This window comes from Adiantum capillus-veneris, chromosome 14, assembly GCF_014529385.1.
Source record: "Adiantum capillus-veneris isolate H3 chromosome 14, ASM1452938v2, whole genome shotgun sequence".
Lineage (NCBI taxonomy): Eukaryota > Viridiplantae > Streptophyta > Polypodiopsida > Polypodiales > Pteridaceae > Adiantum > Adiantum capillus-veneris.
In genome coordinates, this window is record NC_140944.1 from 135,775,857 (window position 1) to 135,798,261 (window position 22,405).

Consider the following 22,405-nt stretch of genomic DNA (forward strand, 5'->3'; position numbering starts at 1 on the left):
AAAGATCCTTTGTACCCTAGTTGTCATGTTTCCATCAGCTTAAATGCAAGTTGTTTAAAGCATTGCATGGGTCAAAATAGGTTCGAAGGGCATGGTAACAAAGGATTGTTAAAAAAAATTTAACACAAAAGTATTGGAAATCTTCATATGCTAATCATTATAATCTTAAAAAGAATGGAAAGTGTGTAGTGTGTCATAATAATCAATATGTAATCTAGTCCTAAATGATTTTCTCATGTTAAGCTGATCATTTAATATGGGGAAGTGCCAGGGGAGAAAAAGCTAGAATATTGGTTAAGCTAGGAGACCGGTCACAGTAGGGATCCAAAGGGGGAGCCATTAGCAAAAGAGCCATGTGCAATAATGGGCTTAAAAGACCCTAAGGTTCAGCCCATTAAGACTTCCAAAATGCTAAGGTTCCAAAATTCAAAGGTTGTGTCCAAAGGTCAAACTTTGGGAAAAATGGATGCTTTGTGTGTGCCCCAAAAGTCTTTAGCAATACCTACATAGGAGGGGGCGAGCCTTGCTTGTAGGGGATGAGAGAGAAAGTCACACACACACACACACACACACAAGCTCCCTTTACACAAAGGGAATGAGGGACACATGTCAGCTCCCTAGCCCAGATGCCCACAAGGTGTACCCAATTCCTATTGGATGGCCTTGGAGGTGGACCAATGAGAATTAGGCTAGAGTAAATCTAGTTTAATTTATTTAAAAACACTTAATAAAAGAACCAATGAGAATTAAGCCCTCTAGAAGACTATTGGACAGTCTCCCAAGGGGTCCAATGAGCATTCAGCAGCCCAATGGCTTGCCTGATTCCTATCGGCCAGGAGGCAAAGGGGTCCAATGAGAGTTTATTTGAATTATTAAATTACCTAAAGCTCTCACAAAAGGAAATGGGGATACATGTCAGAAGGCTATCACTTATGTTGCTTAATTGTCATTGGCTAGCCCTAGGGAGGTCCAATGAGAGGGTAGCATGAGCAAAAAGCAAGAGGGGTCGACCAAGAGAGAGAGGGGGCTGATTTTTGCAAGGCATTATCACACACACACACACTCACACAATCTCATGTGTGAAGTAAAGAAGACTCTCTCTCCTTCTCAATCTTTAATGGAAAGCTTATCACCTACTCCAAGCTTGTGAGAAGGGAGGCCTATACCAACAACTCTTGGCTTTGTGATGCAAATCCAACCAAGATCCAAGCTTCAATGCATGCTCATCTCCTCTACCACACTAATTACTAAGCTAAGCTATGCTAATATGAGTGATTATGTGAGGAGATGTACATCTTTCTCGTAAGAATACTCCTTCTTCCTCTCAATCTACTCTCATACCCCACTAGCTCTCACCATCTTCGAAGGTGTGTGAGGTCTTGGGTCTGAGACCGGAGACAATTGATGTTGTGGTTGATAAGTGTTTTGCTTGGTGCATGAAGCTTTCATCTTCATTGCACTAGCTAGTCTTGAAGGAACACAAAGAATTGTATTGTACAATGTCTCTCTTGATGGGAGAAACCATAATACAAAGCCTTTTGGAGGGGGGACCGGCTCCATGTAAATCCGGTCCTCAACTGTTGTCAATAGCTTAATTTCTCTTTCTTTTGAAAGTATTGTTCATGTTATCTAACTAGGTGTTATGCTTTTAGTTGCTCTCTTCACCCAAGCACTCTTGTAATTATCATTAGGAATCTATTCTAATGAAATGCTCACTATGTTCATGCTAATTTCCGCTACACACAAGTATTTAGGCCATTAAATGTTACATAGTGATTGTTTTGTAGATAGCAAATTCAGCCATTTTTTATTGATTGATGATCATGATGGTTTAATTTAGCAAATAAGACTAAGATTATAATATGAATTAGAGATACAAGGAAGAAAAATGTTCACAGCTAAATTGCCATGTTTTTTTGTCATAATTCTCCTTCACCTACTAGTCCTTACAAAGCAATCTTTTGAGATATGCGATGCTGAATTTTGAGAGCTTGTCCTGTTCTATTTAATGAAGTGTTCCATGATATAAACTTTAAATCTTTTTTGATACATTCTTCTTTTAATAAAAAATGAAGAAATATTACTTTTGATTATCTCTCTTTATGATGACATGGCATTTTCTTACAAGGGGCCAAATTTGAGTCTTAAATTTTCCTAATGAGTGGAAAGCAAGCAAAGCTACTAAGTTTTAGGGGCTACCACTGGTGTGTCTTGCACTCATCTCCGATGTGGCATAATGGCCGGTATGCAGGGCCTGCAATATCATGGAGAAGAGCTACCGCTTAAGTCTTGTCATGGTAAGTTATCTTCAAAGGGTTGTGTTGCTGGTCCTAGTCCGGAGATCACTCGTTCTCGGTGCTCGTCTGCTTTGCTGCTGTTTTGGTGGGTTTTTTGGATGTGATCTGGGTGGAGTGTGGCATTTCCTATAGGAATGATTTGGCTATTTCTTGGTGTCATCCGGATGCTCGCATCTCTCATTGATGGAGGCTATGTCTCCCCCTGTTTGCGGCCTTCTTTGCTCGGTTTGAGAGGGTGGCTCCTTGTATCAACTGATGTAAGTCTCGTGTGTTGGTGATATGGTTGGGTGTCTCCCTCACAATTGATGTAATTCTTTTTGGTTCCCCTACACCAGTTTGATGAGAGTGAATTTCTTGGTATTTTTTCTTATTAATATATCCCACCCTCATATAGGGGGTATTCAAAAAAAAAGGATGAGAGCTCATCACTTCTATTTACCACTCTAAAAATGACTCCATGATTTTTATTGAATGCTGAATAAGAAGAGTGGCTGCACTTTTTATTATGAATTGAAGGGTGACTCTACTTTGCCTTGTGAATTCCATTTAGGTGACTCTACTTTCTCTTGTGCAGGCCATTTGAAGGGTGGCTCTACCCTTTTTTTTTTCAATTCTCACATTAAGTGGGAGATTTGTATTAGCAAAAGCAAAAAAAAAAACAAAGCTAACCCATGCAAAGATGCCTTGCTATGGGGACAAAATGAGTAAAGTATATGGCATCAACAATGTGGCTAAGGAGATTTGTCTTGTGTCCATGAATATCTTTGACTATGGTGTCATAAATACAAGGAAGAAGTGGATGGGGAGCTTTTCCAGATTCTCTAGATCATCTTGAATGAGATGACGATGCAGATAATGCATGCTCTAACAACCCCAACGAGCGAGAGGAAATGATACGGGACGTAAAGTTTTACAATTTTCCAAATCAAAAACCTAGACGTCAAGCACACTACAAGAAAAAGAAGACAACACACAAAGCAAGAGATAACCTAATGCCAAAAATGAGGAACAAAACATAATTTTATCTCTAGTAAAAGCTGAAGACTGCATTAAAAACAAAATGTTGGATCAATTTTCTTGAGATTGAGACTCTAGGATAAAAGACAGTGCCAGGGACATTAAAAAACAAATTCAGAAGTTGAACTCGGAAGCTAAATTAAAAAAAACAAAAACAGGATCGAACCAAATAGAAGAACCAAAATGGACAAAAGTTTAACATAAAAAGAAGTACCAAGAGCTCAAGAAAACTCTAAGGGAAGTATGGACAATTGAAATGAAAAACAGAGAAGATGAAAAAGACAAAAGCGACAACTATATGAGTGTACCTTCCCATTACAGGAAGTTCACTATTCAAGACCGGAAGATAGTGTTGATGTAGCCCAAACGAGAACAATGAAAGAACAAGTCATATGACGGATTGGAGGACGCAAGGAAGATAGACCTAGCAGGACCTGGGGAGGAACCACAACCCGTCTATATAGCAACCGATCTGAGTCAAGAAGAGGAAGAGGATCTTGTTAGCCTTTTTCGAGAATATAAGGATGTGTTTGCATGGTCTTATAAGGACTTAAAGGGAGTGGATCCTACAATATGTTAGCATACTATCCCTTTAAAACCTGATGCAAGGCCTAGCAGACAAAGGCCATACACGGACAATGACACCTTATCAAGGAAGAAATCGATAAGTTAAAGGAAGCAGAGTTTATTTATGAAATAGGACACACCAATTGAGTATCTCCAATCGTGGTTGTACCCAAAAATAATGGTAAACTCCGAGTGTGTCAACCTCAAAAAAGTCAATGCAGCCATGATAAGGGATAATTATTCCTTACCAATCACGGATCACATCCTTGAACAAGTGGCAGACAAGCGTGCATATTCCTTCTTAGATGGATTCTCTGGCTGCAACTAACTTGCGATTGCACTTGTGGACCGATATAAAATGGCATTTTCCCTGAATGGGGCATATTTGCATATAGAGTCATGCCATTTGGGTTGACAAATGCACCTGCAACATTTCAAAGATTGATGGCACATGCTTTCAAAGAATACTTGAGGATCTTCCTGGAAATATATATGGATGACCTATGTGTACACTCTCTCATAAGAGAGAAACATACAGAACACCTAAAAAAAGTATTTGAGAAATGCAGGACCTATAGAACTTGTCTTTATCCAAAAAAGTGTGTTTTTATGGTTAGACAAGGACAAATCTTGGGACATATTGTCTAAAAAAATGGCAAATCCACAGATTTGGATAAGATTAAAGTGATTATCAAAATGCCTACACCAATCAATGCAAAGCAAGTACAATGTTTTATGGGACATTGTGGTTATTAGAGGAGGTTCATACACATGTTGGGCGACAATTGCATACACATGTATGCAATTGTCGCCCAACCTCTGTATAGACTTATAGTGATATTTGAATGGATAGATGAGTGTGAGGAATCATTTAAGAAAAAGGGAAAGATGCATCTCAAAGCAGAACACCTTTCTCGATTGCCAAATGGAGAAGGTCCGGGGGGAGTGGATGATGATCTCCCAGATGCATATCTCTTCAATATAGAAATGGTATCTAACTGGTCTCAAGAGATTGTAGGGCTACTATCACAAGGAGGAGAATTCAAAAAACTGACCAATATAGTAAACAAAGAACAATTCAGCAAGCCAAGAACTTTCAGTTGATTGGCAGACGTTTATATAATCTAGGCTCCGATGGTATCCTACGTGTGTGCATAAACCCAGAGGAATACGATGCCTATTTGCTAGAAGCGCATAATCACAATTTGATATTTCATTGTTCATCACATAAAAACTTTCCAACGCTTGTTACAATTGGGAGTGTATTGGCCAACTATGCGTGTTGATGATTATGTAACTAGTTGTGCCAAATGCAGATCAAGCTCACCAATAGAATGCAGCACTACTTTAAATAACAATGACATCATAATGGAGTCAATACATTGTTGACTTCTTAGAGAAGCAAACATTTTTTGAAAATACCACCAGAGCACGGCAGCGAGCGATAGAAATAGAAGCTCGTGATTTCACTTTCATTGAAAATTAGTTTTATAAAAGAGGAAAGGATAATTAGCTTAGGTTGTGCACAATGGAGAGCTTGTACATTCCAATCCTAGAACAAGCACAAAAGGAATAAGTGGAGGCCATTTCTCAGGGGAAAAGACAACAAAAATTGTTCTCACCTTTGGAATATGGTGGCCAACATTACATATGGACGTGATCGAATATACAAGATGATGTGAGTCTTGTCAATGCACCAAAGTGCCAATAAAGCAGGATGAGATGCCCTTACAGCCAATGATAAGAGCCAGAGATTTTTCTAAGTGGGGAATAGATTTTGTGGGACCAATCTCACCCTCGTCTTACAAGACACATGCTCAGTCTATCATTGTGGCCACGGATTATCTCACTAAATGGGCACAAAAAGTTGATGCCAGGACTACTGCACAATTTCTATATGAAAATTTATTTGTTAGATATGGTCTACCTATAGAAATTGTCAGTGATCGGGGCACACATTTTATAAATGAAATGATAGAGAATCTTCTTGTAGAATTCATGATAGTCCATAATAAGTCTTCTCTATACCACCCACAGGCTAATGGGTAGGCATAAGCTACGAATAGGACTCTATGTACGATCTTCACTAAGATAGTCTCCGAAGCAAGAATGGATTGGGATGAGAAGCTACTTTTGACATTATGGGCCTATAGAATTGCTTATAAAACCTCGATAGGAACAACATCGTACAACATGGTGTTTGGCCTTAATGCTATATTGCATATGGAATTCCTAATCCCAACACTAAGATTAGCCAAGCAACTAGAGTGGAAAGGCCATGAAATTTCTTCATGAATAGATGACCTTGAAAAGCTAGATGAGCTCCGCTCAAAAGCAATAGCTTCCATCTATATGCAAAAATGGAGGAAAAAAGAGTTTTTTGATAAGCATGTACAATCAAAGGAATACAAAACAAGCAATTATGTCATGATTTATACCTTAAAACAACATGCTAAGAAACTAAAAAATCGAGGGACAGAACCCTTTGTGATCAAACTTATCACCAAGTGGAGTTGTCAAGCTTGCTACATTGGACGGTGAAGAAATTCCCAACTGGGTTAGTGGACGTCGACTAAAATTTTTTCATCTACCACTAAACCTAGGCATGCTTCTAAAAATCCACAAGGAAAAAAAACGGACACAAGAGAAACATTAGATTGTTGTAGAAGCTCAAACAAAGCCCAAGGAACCAATAGCAAAATGTCGGCTTCTTCGACAACAATAACAACATGGACCACCTCTGAAGATTAATGCCATTCAAGGAAGAGACTTTGACACAGAGAAAATGCAAGATCCCAAAATTGTTGTCAAACTAGGACACAATCAAGTAGAGACGATAGCAATGCTTGATTTAGGTGCTCAAGGTACCTGATCACCTACAACCTTTACAAGCAACTTCAACTTGAAAATCAGTTACAGGAGACAAAAAAAATCTCCACATTATTTAGAACACTCGATCAAGGTAATGGGGTGGACAGTGCTCATGGTACAGGTTAATCAATATGTCTATCCGTACAAATTTTATGTGGTAGAAGATAAGTAAACACATCATACCTTATTGAGGAAAACCTTGGCAACAAAGGTATAATGCAACTTGATTGGAGCTACAATATAGCTAGTATCCAATCCGCTTGAAGAAAACAGCAAGTTCTTTTTGCTATAATAGCTACAGACAAACCATCAGTAATGCACTCGGCGGATAAAGGTAAGTAGCCCTTACAAACGCCCATTGTCCAACAATGGGTTCCAAAGAGACCTATAATGCAGGAAAAGCAAGTCAATATGGAAAATACTCTTACCCACGACTTGAGTTTGACGAGTCATAAGCAATCAGTGGGAATTCACAAAATCATACCACAACGAACCCCACATACTGTGCAAAACAAATCTATCACAAATAGGTATGGATCAGGAAGGATCAAGTCGCAAGGTTTGAGCAAGGTCAATTTGCAGATAACTCTCTAAAGACATCAACTACAAACTGTAAGCTGAAACCAAAGTTCCTTCACAAGCAGATATGGGTACCAAAGAAATTACTTATGGCCCAAACTAAGCAGACAAAAATATGGATTCCAAAACAACAACCTAAGGAGCTGTCTTAAGTACACTTCTTCAACAGACAACCAAAAACACGTTCCAGTCCAACATTACCCATAGCCCATATTTGGATACCTAAACAACAAACAATCAAAGATACAAAGGTGATGAACAACCAAAAGATTTCACCAACTCTGTTGTCTATCAAAGAAAGAGCAAAAATGTTGGAGAGCTTATTGTTTCACCGGTCTCACCAGGATCATACTTTCACAAGAAGCTTCAACATCGAATGCCAATAAGCATCATGCTTATATCTTCCTCTTGCATAGCATTAATTTTTTTCATGCATTGTTTGAGTATGCATATAGGGTTGCAATACATGGCCAACATTAGCACCTTTTAGATTCCCATATAGAGTACATACCCTTGCGCGATACACAGTCACCCAGGAGGACTTCGACTAGGAAGGGGAGAGGCATTCTCAATGCAAACCCAAGTGTTAAAAAAGGGCACTATTTTTCATGACTTTGCGGGTTTTTGTGTTTGATTGTAAGAAATTTGGTAAACTCGAGTTTATATGCCCTTAATTAATATGTTATAACAGGAGACAAAGGACAAACACCAAGATGAGCCTCTAGGTGTGTGTACATATGTAAAAATCATAATTTTCATGCTAAAAAAGGAGAAAACGGAGCAATCCGACCAAAAATACTACGAATAGATGTATATAGTGGTTTATTAGGTTATTATCTAATTATCTTGATTTATGGGTATTTTTCGGGTCAAGTTAGCTATTTTTCTTTATTTTATGGTTTCAAAAAAAACAAAGAAAAATTAAAAAAAAGTGGATGAAATAGCCACATGGTGACAAAAGAAAAATATGGGAGTGTTTAGTAAGTGAACAACAACTTATGGTGAAGACAGGGTGCAAGTAGGAGAAAAGTTGTGGAAAGTCGATTTGACCAGTTTTTGGACGAAATGACAAATTTTCCGAAAATAGAGCAAACAAAGTCCAAATGAAGAAATTTCTGACCCTAAAGTACATTTTGCAACAAGATCAAAGCACATGTCAAATTTGGTAACAAGTGGTCTAAAAAACCTCGATATAAGTTTATTTAAGCCACTTATTAGCTCATTTTCACTATTCACAAGTGAAAGAGAGCTTGAGAGACCTAGAGTGAGTGGACCTTATATGTTGGTGAAGAATATTGTACTTGGTGGTGCTTTGATCTACATGTATGTCAAATGTGGTGCTCCCGTGAAAGAAAAATAAAAATCTCTTGATGGTCTTGCCCTCCGAAATGTATCACCTCGAATGCATTGATTGCTTGATATGCCCAACTTCATTGTGTCAGGGTAGATCTGGAAGCGGATGGAAACTAAAGGCTTTTCTCCAAATGCATTCACCTATGCTTGCACCTTGAAGGCTAGTGGCCTTATGCAAGCCATTGACACGGGTGAGAGAATTAGTGACAAGATACATGTTCGACGCTATTGGTGAAGGATGTTATGCTTGGTAGTGCTTGGTTGATATGTATGCCAAATGTGGTACTGTTATGAAAGCATGAAAATATGAAAGGTCTGTGATTGGAATTCTCTCTGGAATGTCATACATGCAACGTGTTGGTTGCAAGTTATTCCCAATATTCCTATTGCAAGAAAGCTCTTGACTACTTTGAAGGAACCTCTTTCTCCAAATACATTACACATATGCTTGTACCTTAAAGGCATATGGCCTTATGGAAGACTTTTACATAGGTATCATGATGTGATCACTAGTTAGGGGTTTTTGGGAGTACAATGTCATGCTTGGTGGTGGTTGGACCAATTTGTATACCAAATGTGGTGTCCTCACAATAGCACAAAAACTTCTTGAAGGGCATCCTCCCTGGGATGTCGTCTCTTGCAGTGGGTTAAGTGCAAGAGATGCCCAACATCGTTGATGCAAGGTGCAACAACGACAGACATTCAATCGCACGGTGAGTAAGCATTATCATTTTGTGATTTTTGAAACTGGGAACGTAGTTAATGAACACATTGAAAATTGCACGCTATTGTGGGAATGGCATGTTCCCTCGTATTATAAAAATTGGGGAGGACTATCAAACACTCCCCCATGCAAGGAGACTTGCATGTAAAAAAAAAAAAAAACATAAAAGTGGAACAACAAACAAGTAACATTAACATCTTGTAGCTTTAAAAGCAAACCGACTTAGCGAGCGAAAATTTTGCTTAGGAAACACGCCGGAAAAGTAAACAAAGCTATACGAGTTTTTGGTGGTGGGGGGGAAAAAACACAAGGGACGGGGAGAGGGGAAAGGAAGAAGGGAGAAAGATACAGATTTACACCAAACACGTTCGCTTTCATTAGCTCATCAGTGGTGTAAACAAAACGGAGGGTATGGAGGGGGTATAAATAGTGAGGTGTGATGTGGCTCAAAAAACTGTAATGGTACCACATTTGAAGTAGGATAGGCTAACTTAAAGACAAGTTATTGCTCATCTTAGGTGGGTACTTACAAAAAAGGGAGGGAAAGGTGGAGAGTTATTAGGGCATTTAAAGGAGTGGAAAAAAAATTGTACAGGAACGGGACTAGTCAAAGAAAAGGGGGGGATTTGACTTAGCCTAGGGAATGGGTGGAGTCTCGAAGAGTTGCATATATACATGAGGCCGAATTTCGCTAAGGTTGGGTTTTGTCAATTACGGGTGGAATTCCTTTGGGGGGGGGGGGGGGTTGTGCGGGGTTTAGAGGGGTTGCATATACCCATGAGGCCGAAGATAGTTGAGGTAGGGTTTTGTCAATTACGGGTGGAATTCCTTTGGGGGGGGGGGGGGGGGGGGGGGGTTGGGGGTTGAGCGGAAAAAAGTGCAAGGATTGAGCAGGAAAAGGTGAAGGGGGTTTAGAGAGAAGGGTTGCGAGATTGGGTGCATTCATCCAATATATCAAAGGTCGAGGCAAGTGTGCGAGGTCTGCGTTGGATTTCAGTAAATTAGTGAGGGGTTGGTTAATGGAATGAGATAAGTTGAGATGGCAGATTAGAGGTGAGAAAGGAATCTTGATGATGGTAGGAGAAGGTTTGGTTTTGGACAATTTTTGAAGGAGAGAGGGTCTCTGATCGTAGGAAAGGTAGAGAAAGCAAGATTTCAATAGGGGGAAGGGATACCCTTTTGCTCTTAGCCTAGTATAGAAGAGGTTACGAATAGAGATAAAGCCCGAAAGAGAGCTTTCCCTAACAATGTACCTCCTAAGCTCTGAGAGAATAAAAGCAATCTTTTGGTGAGTAGGGTGCCAAGATTGCCAAGGGATATAGTTGTAGGAGTTTAGGCTTTTTTGGTGACAGTGAGTATCAAGGATCCCATAAGCTGCAAAACAGGGTCCCTTGAAAAAATGGAAGTCTAGAATAAAAGATTCTTGAGAGGAAATTGCAAGGGAAATTTTGATATGCTCTTGGAGGGGGTGTCCATACTTTTGGAGAAATTTGCTTAAGCTAGAGTGAGAACCATCCCAAATTCCAAAGACATCATCTACAAATCTCTTGAAGTAGAGCAGGGAAGGGGAAGAGAGGAGATTCAAAGGCAAGCATACACAACCACAAAATTTGACCCCATAGCGGTGCCTTTAATTTGGTGCCAAAATTCTCCATTGAAGGAGAGATAATGGTGGTTGAGGATAAGAGAGGCTAAGGACAAGATGAAGTTGACCTTAGGGGAAGGGAAGAAACCTTGGATGGAACTTTTAAGGGCAAAGAGGCCTTCGTGGATGGGGATACTAGGGTAGAGAGATTCAACATCAAAGGTGAAGAGGATAATGTTGGGAGGAAAAGAAGTAGACGCTAAGTCTAAAACAAGAGAGTGAGAGTCTTTAAGATGTTGTGTTTTGGACAAAAGAATGGGGTATAGTTGTGCATGGAGCCACTTAGAGGCGTTCTCCAAGACGTACCCTTTGTAGGAACAGATGGGACGGCCTATGAGGAGGGGTTTGTGGATCTTAGGTTAAAGGAAGCTTGGGGTTCTCCAGTGAGGAGGAGAGGATAAAAACTCTTTCGTTGTAGGGAAGAAGAGGATAGTTGGTGACGATGGAGGAAAGGAGGGATTTCATGAAGGGTAAAGGAGTTGTGGAGCTTTTGGAGTAGGTGAGGGGGTCCATTAGGTGATGAAAAGCTTCATTATAGTACCAAGACTTAGAAATGATAAATGGTCCTAGATTTTTATCTGCCGGTTTGATAATGATGCTCCGATCATTTCTTAAGGATGAGATGGAATTCATTAAAAGAGGTTTAGAGTGAAAAGGAGGAAGAGAGGATAGAAGAGGTTTTAGGAGAGAAGAGATAAGACTAAAGGTTTGGTTAAGAGTTGTGGAGGGAGAGGGAGGATTCCAACTTAGAGGATTCGGTATAGAAAAAGGAGAGGGAGGAAAAGAGGTTTCTTTATTATTGAAAAACATTTTAATTTGCAAAATCCTTTCTAAGTTAGAATAAGCTTGACAAATAGAGGAGAGGGGGGGTGGGGGAGAAGGGGGAATATAATTGAGCCCAAGGCCTACAAGCCTTTGTTCGGAGGGAGAGAGGGAACGATTAGAAAAGTTATGGAAGGAGAGGTTAGTAACCTTGTGCTCAAGGGAAAACGTGGTAATTTTGTTAAGAGTCAAAATCTGAAAGAGGTGGGGGTTAGTGAGGGGTAGCCAAAATTTGTAACGTTTTCTACCTATGAAGGGGGGGTGGGAAAGAAAAGGTAACACACAGAGAGGAGGGGTCCAAATATGAGGAAAGAGAGGGGCTTGAGAGAAGAGAAAATGGACCCAAGTGGTAGGGTGCCCTTTCCCTACTTTTCCCTCCTCCATTGCAAGTTTTTTGAAGGTTTATGTAGGCTATACTTAGGATGCAGAGGCTTGGGTTGTGGTGTGAAAGGGTTGAGGGGAGTTTTGAGTAGAGAGGGTAAGGGGGTGATGCTTGAGGAGGAAGGAGAGGGGCAGTATTTCTTTGGAGTGGTTAAAATGGGAGGAGTGTAGGAGGGGGAAGTTGCTTTCGGCTCCTTCGCTTCTGGCTCCGTCCATTCCGGCCTGCCCTATCTCCAATATGGCGGCCCACACCACAAATCTTCTAACACCCATTTCCACTTCCCCGACCCTTGTAATTCACTTAAAACCCAACACCCTTTCTAAGGGTAAATCTACTTTTCCCGGCTTCACCTCGGCGGCTAACCTCATTAACCTACCCTCTTCAACGTCATCTCTTCCCACCTCTTTGAAGAAGACTCTTTTTAGCTCGGAAGAAATCCTTGGCCTCACCGTCAACCTACCGCTTGAGGACCTTGATCAACTTTCCCTTCCCATGACAAAAAACCTCGGCATCACTAACCCCACTCTCTCTCATCATCCTCGCCTTACTTACTCTCCACAAAATATACAAGGTGGCATTTTATCCAACTCTCCATAAACCATGCAGGGTGGCATTTTCTCCAACACCTCTCAAGGCGGCCTCCTCACTAGTCCTCCCCTTGCCTTCCCCTCCTCTTTTGGTTCTTTCTCCACAAGCTCTTCCTCCCTTGCGGTTGCTCCCTCTCCCATTCTACCCCAAATTGAAAAGCCTTTGGAATTCAATAAAATTGTTTCCCTCTCCTTAGTGGAGTTTAAGGCCCTCAATCATAAGCCTAGCAAAGCCAAATCACACCTTTCTCATTTGCAAAACCTTCATTCCTTTCAAAAAGCCCCACATAGCCTTTGTATGAAGCCTCCTCGCCTCACCTTGGATGACTCTCAAGCTCAAGCACTCTTAAGCGCCAAGCTTAACGATCTCAATATCCAATTTCAATTAGATTTCACTAAAGCTTACATCCAAGCCTAAGATCTACTTGTCAATAACCTCCAAAAAACCTTTGATAAGTACCGCGATCTTGTGGAGGAGAGGCTTTTGGACCTTACCACAAAGCTCGCACCCATCTCTTTCCCAAGGGTGCTATCCACAACTTGGGAGAATCAACTCTCTCTTTGGAAGCTAACCTCCCTCAATGAATTTGATGCACAACTTCAAAATGAGATACTCCAAACTCATTTAGCCTCTTCCTTAAGTGTAGCGGCATACAATGCTAGGAAGAGGTCCCAATCCGCCATCTTGGAAGAAGTAGAGTCTCTACCTAAGGAACAAACGGTGGGTGAATTGGTGCTTCATGAGGTCACCACCCAAATGAAAAAGCTACTCTCACCCCCCCGAAAGAAGCCCTCTAACAAATTGTAGAGTGCACAAGTGATGGAGAAGGTAGGAAAGAAGACTACGCACACACACCAACACACATCGAGAGACACACACACACACACACACACACACAATCGTTACCCTGCAGCAGCCATTCAACATACTGCTCTCACTTTTCTTCTCTTTGAACTATTATCCAAGGTATATTTACAACATAGTATAGTGAGTGTCCAGCCGCCCATAGCACAATGGACATATTCTTTAACATCATATTCTTTTACACTCCCCCTCAAGCTCAGAATGAGCTTGCATATGATGGATTCCCAATGCTTCACGAAAGTAGCAAAACTTCTCCTTTCCAAGAGCTTTTGTAAATATATCCGGAACTTGATCATTTGTCTTCACATACACCAAATCAATCTCACCTGCCAAAACTTTCTCTCTAATGAAGTGATAATGTACTTCAATGTGTTTAGTGTGAGCATGGTACACTGGATTCTTTGGCAACATGATGCTGCTAATATTGTCACAATAGATAATGACACTGTCAAGATAGTCAAAACCAAAGTCTACCATAAGTACTCTCAACCATGACTCTTCACATGCTGCCAAAGCTGCTCCACGATATTCAGCTTCTGTACTTGATAATGCTACAGTTGATTGCTTATTGCTACTACAACTTATCATACCATTGTCAATGGAAAATGCATAACCACTTGTAGATCTTCTATCCATAAAATCTCCTGCCCAATCTGCATCTGTGTAACCATAAAGACAAAGCTTCCCATTCTTTTCATAAAACATTCCATAACTGACAGTGGCTTTCACATATCTCATAATCCGTCTCACTGCATCAAGATGACTTTTACATGGCTTTTGCATGAATTGACTCACAACACCCACTGCATAACTCAAATTTGGGCTTGTTATTGTCAAGTAAATAAGACTTCCAACCATCTTGCGATACATAGTGACATCCTCAATGTAATGTCCATCATCAATCAACTTCACATTTTGATCAAGAGGTGTATCAACCTGTTTGCACGCTGTCATTCCATACTTCTCAAGCATATCCAACGTGTATTGTCTTTGTATCATCCAAATTCTTGATAAAGTGTTGACAATTTCAATTCCCAAAAAATATCTCAACTCACCAAGGTCCTTCATGTTGAATTCTCTCAAAAAACTCTTCTTGACATGCAAAATTTTCTCATCATGACTTCAAGTGAGAATCAAGTCATCAACATAGATAACAATAACGGCGATCTCTCCATCAACATGCTTCAAAAACAATGAGTGATCAGTAGTAGACTGTTTAAATCCAATCTTCTTCAAGAATCTCGTTATCTTTTCACACCAAGCTCTAGATGCTTGCTTCAAACTATACAATGCTTTCTTGAACTTACACACATAATATGGAAACTCTCGATGTTGATAACCCTCTGGCTGTATCATATAAACTTCTTCTTCCAAGTCACCATTCAAGCATGCATTATGGACATCCATTTGCCGTAACTTCCAACCGAATATACTTGCATTGCTATCACCAATCTGACTGTTGTCATCTTTGCAACTGGACTAAATGTCTCATCATAATCAAGACCTTTTGTTTGTGCATAACCTTTAGCAACAAGCCTCGCTTTGTATCTTTCCACACTACCATCTGACTTGCACTTGACTTTGTATACCCATTTTGAACCAATTTCTTTCTTTCCACTTGGCAAGCAAACCAAATCCCAAGTGTCATTCTTCACAAGAGTATCCATCTCATACGTCAAGCATCTATGCTCTTGGGTTTGATTGGGTTTTAGCCCAGCTTCATAGGCTTTCCAAATTGCATCTAAAGATTCAAAGACTTTCTCCAGCAAGATTGAACCACCTGAGTCAATCTTCGACTCTTCCATCCTTTTGGGTTTTTCTTATTCTCTTGCTCTCGTCTAATCAGTTCTTTGGTTTGGTGTAGTTCCATTTTTTCCAATGTTGTTTTCTCCTTCAACATCTTTGCTTTCATTTTTTTTCGTTTGGCTTTCCATGATTTTCTTCCAGTTCTCACCAATATGTTCTAGATTTGTTTTTGAGATGGCAACGTGGATTCCTTGTCAACCAATTTTGCATTTTTGGTAGCTCCTTGAGCTCGACCTCGAGTCATCACCTCTAAAGGACTCAGATCCACTTGTCAAAGACATCACTCCTAAAACATTCATTGTTGCTTTTCCCTCGTTGTCTGGATTCTTAGCACAGTGTTGGAGTAGATGGTCTCTCCCACAACCGTCATAGAATACAAAGATTTCTATTTTTCGATCCTTGTTTGGACATCCTCGTGCCCAATGGTCATCTCCACATTCATAGCATAGACCTTCTTGTTGCGAAACTAGTGATCTAGCCGCTAGTTGTTCTTGTATGTTAAGAATGTTCTTCGAACCATACTCTTACTTGGCTATGAACATGAGCGTATTCACATCCATGGAGTACTAGTTTCTCACGGGTTGTGGCACATGCATTTGCTGAGTGTAGTTGACTACTACTCTACCATCATTTAGAAGAGGTGGTTTCTACCCTAGCATACGTTGCGGTTTTAGTTGAGTGTTACACCATGGAGTGGGGTGATCCCCTCCACAAGTAGTACACCTCCTTAATTGAGGCTGTTGTACATTCAAGTTTTGTTTGTAGCCTTGGTTTACTTTCTAATAACCTCCTCAATCACTTGATCAATGCTTGGTTCCCAAGGATTTTGTACATCTCTCTTTGTTGTTGATTTGCTCTTCAGAGATGAGACAATACTAGTCATGTTGTCTGTATCTTTAGTCACCTCTATGTAGGTCTTGTAATTGTCAACTAGATATAGAGCTTCTCTAGTGACTTTCTTGAACGTCGTGCATCCTTTCAAATACAGGTACTTTTTAAGAGTTTCATTCCTCAAGCCCTCTATGAAGAGAACTAATAATCTCTCATCTTGTGATAGCTCTCTCACAGGAAATCTGTCTATGTACAGTTTGAAGCGAAGCAGAGCTTTCTTCACTTTTTGGTCCTTTTTCTGTTTGAAAGCGTAGATATGGGACACTGTGTTGTGCTTGATTCTCCTTTTCGAGAACTCCTCTATGAATTCTTGCAAGAGTTGTGCTATGTTGGGAAAATCATCTCTATTTAGTGGTTGGAACCAAGTCAAGGTTGTTTGTTCCAGTGTCAGCCCAAATCCCTCACACTGTGTATGGAAATCTGTAATTTGTTCAACTCTCAAAACTTATTTGAAGAGTGATACATGAGTATATGGATCCCCTGACCCATTGTACTTTAGTTTGACACATTGGGCCACTTGATATGGTCTTAATCATTGTGGTTCAGTCACCAATCTAACCAATTTATGGTCTCGTGGGAAGATGTCTCTCGCTCTCTTTTCTTGTAGTGGAGAAAATCCCGGTGGAATCCTTTATGATATATCATTTGGCATTGTTTTTGACTGAAAGTAAGTGTAGAGATCAGAGTACCCTTGTACATATATCTCTCTAGGTCAATTGGATTGAAAATTTTGTAATCTCTTCCATACAAAATGCTGAAAAGTAAACTAGGATGTAAAAAGTAAACTCGGACAGATCGAATGACTGAGCGTCTTCTTGATATTCGTGTCTCACTTCTCGAGTGTCGATCCCACGGCTCCCACATCATTCAATACCCCGTGTTACTTAGTAGTAGGCCTAGTTCTTATCCTCTCTCGTGCTTGTTTATCATATCTTCCCACTTCAATGTTGATGGCACCTGCTTGTGTGTGTAGGCTTCCATGAGGGTGGAAGAGGAGAGTGTAGTAGGCCTAGTCCTTATCCCTATCTCACCCTTGTTTATCATATCCTCCAACTTGAATGTTGATGGAACCTGCCTGTGTGTGTAGGCTTCCATGGCAACCTTGCCATAGCCTACTCAACCCTAATTCAAACAGTCCTTGTTTGCCCTAGATTTTCCCTTTGTAAGCATAACTTTGCAGCTACCATGACAATTTTTCCATAGCCTGCTTAACCCTAACGCATATAGTTACGATGATTTTTTCCTTTCAGTCTTAATATTGTAGATCTTCTTCTTTATCAATAAGATTTGCAAGTCTACGATCTTAATTACAATTTACTGTAGGTGCTCTCCACAACATTTTAGCAGCCTTGTGCTTCTTCATGCCCCACCATAATGAAGACCTATAAAAACTTGCTCGTTGTACCCCCATTTGAGTGTGCATGGCTGGCGGATGATAATGTATGAGTTCCTTAGCCAGGACAAGGTTGGGTTGCCTTTGAAGCTTGTGCAGACAATGATGTGACTGCAGTCTTGAGAGAGAAGGTAGGATCAAAGCACTATAGAACAAATATGGATCCTAACTATGCGATTGTACACAGCATCCATCGAAATTGCAGGCTTAGGATTGTAGTAGATGGCTCTTCTCTTTTTGAAGCAGCTAGGGTAGTGGTATCCTCTTCTCATTTCACAAGAAGTTTTGGACAGATTCTCACAATTATTCCCGCATTATGACTTAATTCAACATTATGAGCTTATGTGAGGGAGGCATAGATGGCATACCTAGCTAGGTATGCGGTGCCTCTCGAGCATAATCTCATGAGGTTATGCATTGTTTGAAAAACATTAAAAAAGGCTCCCTTTTCCTACATGAGAAAATTTCTAAATCTTCTTGTTTTATGAACGCTTCTGGATTAGCATATGTGATGGTCACATCACTATTGGCAAATGAGATCTTGGAAGAGGTGTATTATTTGAATGGGCTCACTCTAATATGACATGTAAAGTTCAACATGTTGGCCTAAGCAGCTGGGACAAGCATGTTGGATACGGGAACATTAAGCTTTTACCATATTCCAAAATCCTTCTTCAATTCTCAAGGCTTGCTTGAGTTTGCTCTTGTATCAAGGGGTGTAGCACAATTTTTGGAAAGTTCAGAATTCATAAATTTGTATTTCTGTGTTGGATTGGAGATGTGCCTCATTCCTGCACATCGGCTTGTTCTTGCATGTTGTTGCTCGAAGAGTCTACCTTTGAAAGAGGATGTGATCAATCTTCCTTCCATGGAATATTGTGTCTTGCATGCTTTTCTCCAATATGCTTATACTATACGGAGAGCACATGTTTTATTTTGGTTGTATTATGTCAGATTTGTGAGGAATTTGGTTTATATTCTTTGTCCAGTCAATGCAAGACACCAGAATAGATTGATGACAATATTGCATCTAAAAGCTGCTTGAATTTGGAGTACAATCATGGAGTTTAGGGCTCACACGAAGCTAGCTCAGAACTTTCTGATGCCTCTCTAATAGATTCTTGCAAGTCCAGAATCTTTTTTGCAATTCAAAACTCACTGATGTTGAAATTTTGGTTGATGAGTGTGATAGTGCGATAAGAGTACACAAGATTGTGCTCAGTGCTTGGAGTCATCCCCTCATGAAGGTACTTTGATTTTTCCTCAATCACATACGTGTGCATCCTGAAGGCATGTGGCTCTATGCAAAATGCTGATGTAGGCATACAAATTCATGCTAATATTGTTAGCCAAGGGTTTTTGAAAAAGATGCCATGGTTGGAAATGCCTTGTTTGGTATGTTTGCTAAATGTGGTGACTTCAAAGAAGAACTTCTAAAAACGCTTCTTGTCCAGAGTGTGTGCTCTTGAAATGCACTAATTGCAAGATTTTCTCCACAAGGACCGGGCCAAAATTCTCTAGTTTGTTTTTAGAAGATGCGAAGCGATGGCCTCTCTCTTGAGTGCAGGATTGCTCCACAAGGGCAGCACCAGAAAGCTCTAGGTTATTTACAATAGATGTGAAGCGAGGGATCTTGGAGAAAGATGTCATGCTTAGGGACTCCTGGAGAAAGATGCCATGTTTGGCCATGTTTTGATTGATATGTATGCTAGATGGGGTGCCCCGAAGACTTTGAGTTTGTGTGTGTGTGTGTGTGTGTGAGCCTATGGATGGAGAATACGGCCTACCCTAAGACCTTGAATATCATAAGTAGTGTTTGTGATGGTAGGAATGATAACAAAAGTAAATGTGAAAATCGCCATGTTGGCATAAGTCACAGAAGGGATGATGATGGTTGAACACATACTAGTGGGAAGGATGTGGTGGAACAATGTAAGGAAAGTTTAGCAGTTATCCGGTCCATCCAAGATTGTGCTTTGATGAAAATGACCAATATCAAAGGTACAATTATATTCTGTATCTTGATTTTCTCTTTGTGATCTCAGAAGCACTTAGATAATTACATCATGTACACATTTAAGGAATGAATTTACATCATTTTTATTGAAAGGTTTGTAGATGAAGGTGCCAAGGACTAAAGAATTTTTGTTATGCCCAACAAAGGGACACGTGGACAATACACCACAACATGGCAAGGTGGAATGATACTTGTCTTTATAAAACATTGGTAATGAGTTCTTTCTTGTACAAGTACTTTATTTTTACAATAAAAAAGTCCCTCCAACTGTGGAGGAGAAGCGTAAGTCTCTTCTCAACATTGGAGAGGATAAAAGTGACGGGGGAAGGGCACATTCCCTACAGTAGTATTATGAATGTGGAGAATGGTGCCAATTCCACACCATACATACATATGGTCTTTTTTTTGGACAAAAGCATCAGAATGCACGAAATGCATCTCTCTCCATCTTTAAATATTATAATGTATTAATTTTCCACCTACATCTTTTAATGAAAAATCTCATTTGTGATGCGAGGTTATAAAGTTTTTGGCGAGGGCTTTGAGGATTAGATGCTATGGAGGTATCCTTTCAAGCTATGTCATGAGGTAAAATCCTCACCACTATCACTTTTTTCCTTCTTGTCATCTGCATAGCAAATCAATCAAGGCAAATTAGTTACACTTTAATTAAAAGCCCATAACCCAATGGGTATACATGACTTGCCTGAAGGTGCTTTTTGTTTTAGGAGGATGCTCTTTAGGGAGGTCCTATAATCGAGCCTATGAGAAGGTTCTCTAACTCCACCCATTCAGCTAGAAAAAGGGTTTGAGCACATGGCAACATGTTTAACTTTGTAATATGGAAATTTGTGATGAACACGTAGGTCTCGTTTTACTTAAACTGCAAAATTCATGATCTCCCAAGAGTTTTCGACCATCTACCCCTCCCAAATGGGAGATCATAGTAAGAGGAGATAGTGAACCAATCATGCTAACCATGGCAGCATCCACCGTACATAGAGCCTAGTAGAACTCAAAATCACGAGGTACCTTTTGTAAGTAGATTGCTTACAAAAGTGCCACATATACTTTTACCATGGTATATCGCATGAAGACAAGCTTTCCCCATGGTTTTTGAAAATTGCAGTGTGAACTGACAACGCCACTGCCACATCAAAAAAGTCTCACCAAGGAACTTTTAGCAACCGTGGTGCCTCATGTGCAAGGTCTTTCACTTAGTTCAACTACAAAGTTGATGCTTTTCAGTTCCAGGCTAAAGACAAGTAAGAAGAACATGTCATTGTTGGAAATAGGGTTGCGGGGAAACACACACGGCTTGGAGAAGACGAAAGAAGCTCAAGGTGCACAACAGAGAGTATGTATTGCTTAGTGCACAATGAAAGATAAGATATCCCTAGAGTGATGGGTGTATATACAATGCATGAGGGATAAAATCTCTTAGTGAGGAAAAAATGCTCCGACGCTCCAAAGTGTGTTCACACACATCACTACCTCATGTATATGGTAACAAATCTCCCCTAGGAGTGATGTGGTGAACGAGAGCTGGCACATAAAGTATAGGAAAGTGCCATGCCCTGAGGACATGATCAGTCTACAAAGGGAGTAAGCCCAAAGCTTTAGGAAAAGATTTGAACTTCTCATGAGACAATGCCTTTGTGAAAAGGTCTGCGAGGTTGTCTTGTGTTGGCACATAAGCCATGCTGATCTTTTCTGTTGAGAGTCTCTCCGTGACATAGTGGTAATGCACCTCAATGTGTTTTGTGCGAGCATGAAAAACTGGCTTCCTTGCAACTACAAATGATGTAACATCTAATGGCCTAGTAACTTGTGTGTAGTGGAAAATAGTTGGAACATAGTGAGCATTTCATTAGAATAGATTCCTAATGAGAATAACAAGAGTGCTTGGGTGGGGAGAGAGCAACAAAAAGTATAACACCTAGTTATATAGCATGAACAATACTTCAAAAGAGAGATAAATTAAGCTATTGACAACATTTGAGGACCGGATTTACATGGAGCCGGACCCCCCTCAAAAAGGCTTTGTATTATGGTTTCTCCCATCAAGAGAGACATTTTACAATACAATTATTTGTGTTCCTTCAATACTAGCTAGTGATGCACTAGGAAAAACACCTATTTAAACACAACATCAATTCCCTCATGGTCTCAGACCCAAGACCTCACACACCTTCGAAGATGGTGAGAGCTAGCAGGGTATGAGAGTAGATTGAGAGGAAGGAGTAGTCTTATGAGAAATATGTACATCTCCTCACATAATCACTCATATTAGCATAGATTAGCTTAGTAATTAGCATGGTAGAGGAGATGATCATGCATTGAAGCTTGGATCTTGGTTAAATTTGCATCACAAAGCCACGAGTTGTTGGTGTAGGCCTCCGTTCTCACAAGCTTGGAGTAGGTGATAAGATTTCCATTAAAGCTTGAGAAGGAGAGAGAGAGTCTTCTTACTCCACACATGGACTAGTGTGAGTGTTTATGCAATAATGCCTTGAGAAAATCAGCCTCCCCCCCCCCTGTCTCTCTCTCTAACCCTCTTGCTATTTGCTCATGCTCACACCCTATTGG

At 40.2% G+C, this 22,405-nt stretch overlaps 1 pseudogene; it reads left to right on the plus strand.

Annotated features, from left to right (window-relative positions):
- Positions 1-2,236: 2,236 nt before the first annotated feature.
- Positions 2,237-19,886, plus strand: LOC147443196 (BTB/POZ domain-containing protein At2g30600-like; annotated as a pseudogene).
- Positions 19,887-22,405: the final 2,519 nt, after the last annotated feature.